Source organism: Rhagoletis zephyria, unplaced genomic scaffold (assembly GCF_001687245.7).
Source record: "Rhagoletis zephyria isolate East Lansing unplaced genomic scaffold, Rhagoletis_zephyria_1.1 Rzeph_scaffold_00120, whole genome shotgun sequence".
NCBI classification, from domain to species: Eukaryota; Metazoa; Arthropoda; class Insecta; order Diptera; family Tephritidae; genus Rhagoletis; species Rhagoletis zephyria.
In genome coordinates, this window is record NW_016157204.1 from 491,160 (window position 1) to 493,024 (window position 1,865).

At 37.7% G+C, this 1,865-nt stretch overlaps 1 long non-coding RNA gene across 1 annotated transcript; it reads left to right on the forward strand.

Annotated features, from left to right (window-relative positions):
• Window positions 1-280: 280 nt before the first annotated feature.
• Window positions 281-968, forward strand: LOC108378900 (uncharacterized). The gene is made up of 3 exons (XR_001849442.1): window positions 281-453; window positions 508-749; window positions 825-968. It is a non-coding gene; the product is annotated as an uncharacterized LOC108378900 (long non-coding RNA).
• The last annotated feature ends 897 nt before the right edge of the window (window positions 969-1,865 follow it).

Consider the following 1,865-nt stretch of genomic DNA (forward strand, 5'->3'; position numbering starts at 1 on the left):
AAATACAAGTGAGATATCTTAGCAATAGACGTCATCCTGGGCCACAGCTGCGATCATCTGTTTTTTAGAGTTGCTTATTTTGGCCTAAAGTGCGCTTTTTTGACCTGAGTTGCATTAAATAGTCTCTTAAAACTTGGTAGTATTTGTTGTTCAAATGGTAACATATATGCCCAAAAACTTGAAAAATATTAGATGATTGCTTTTTAAAAATGCTATTTATAAAATTTGGTTTTGATTGCGACATTAGAAATATTCAGATTATAAAAGTTTTTCACATATGTTTTAAGATTTTAAAGCTTTTAAAATGTACGGTAGAATGCAACAATGTGCTTGAATTTGTTTGCTTCTTCGTCAGCTTATTCGTTTGCAGACTAGAAAAATGGCGAACAGCCATCAAAATACTGATTCAAAATACACACAAATGGGTGCGCGCAGCAAAATTCAGCCCTAATGGTAAGTTCATTTCATCGTGCGGCGACAAGTTAAGAATTTGCGATACATTTTCAGGCGAATGTATGCGAACGTTCACCGGGGGAAGAGGTATGGGACGACAGCTGGCATGGCATCCAGACGGCAATCTGGTGGCTTTAGCATTAAGTTGTAACCGCGTTAAGATATTTGACAAAGCTGAAGGCGAGCTAATACAGTGCATTCGTCGCCGGAGAATGATGTTGCATTTCACCCAAGTGGAAATTTCTTGGTGACTGGCGGCGATGACGATACAATAAGATTGCTTGATTTATTAGAAGGTCGGCCAATTTATACACGGTAGTAGTGCACTTTAGCGGAACCATATAAAATACATTTTTTCCTGTATTCAACAGTTGCCCGTTTGGAAATCTAATTTGCATACATTTGATGGCAATAGCGCGCAACAAACAAGCCAGTTCTCAAAGAGCCCAAATTGATTTTAGTCATGCAACAGCTCCACATAACTCCGCCATAGACACACCAGTTGCTGGAGTACCAAAAAGCTGTGATGACAGTATTTTAATTGATCCACGACAATCGGTGGCATATGGAATGCGTAATGGAAATTTTCTGGTGCTTGATAGCCAATATACTACAAGAGTTAAACGCTACAAGTGAAACGCTGTGATAGTATTTTTTCTCAAATTTTCATCTTTTATTTGCAGTTACATTAACCCTCTAGTAGGCAGAACCGCCTCCAGACGGTCGTTAACTAAACACCTTTTTAGTGCACCTATAATAATTTTTTTATATATTCGTAAGGCACGATTTTTAGACAAAAATCGTACCCTTACGGCGAAGTAAATTTTAATCCGTTATGTCAATCCGTTTTATTTTAATCGGCAGTTGAATTACAGATTTTGAAAACACGGTTAAAATTAATTATTTCTTGCCATTTAGTAATTTCGTAATTAAAGAAATTATTTCTTTTGAAAAATTTTTTGATATAAAAAAATTCGGTGGATTTCGTTGTTAAAATCACCGTATTTTAATATAAGTTTTATAATTATGTCACCATTCGAAATGGAGAAAATTGCTTTCGAACACAGACCGTCTACAGACCGGCTTGCCGACATATAAAACCCCAGTTTTGCATTTTTGACCGTCTGCAGACGGCATTGCCGGTTCGTAGGTCAACATTGTGTAAGCGAAAGCTCAAAATATGTGTAAGTATATCGGCGAGCCCGTCTCCAGACGTTCTTGGTTTTTCTCCCCTGTAGGAAAAAGTTACTGTCACAGATCGAAATGGACATCAGTTTTGGATTTCTCGTGCTAAAATCACCCATTCCGGAATTTTTCAACTCATAAAAAAATTGGCCTACTAGAGGGTTAAGAAGCTCATAGAGGACAGAGCGGTTGGTGAGGAAGGTGTCGAGTTACTGCTGTACTGCAAC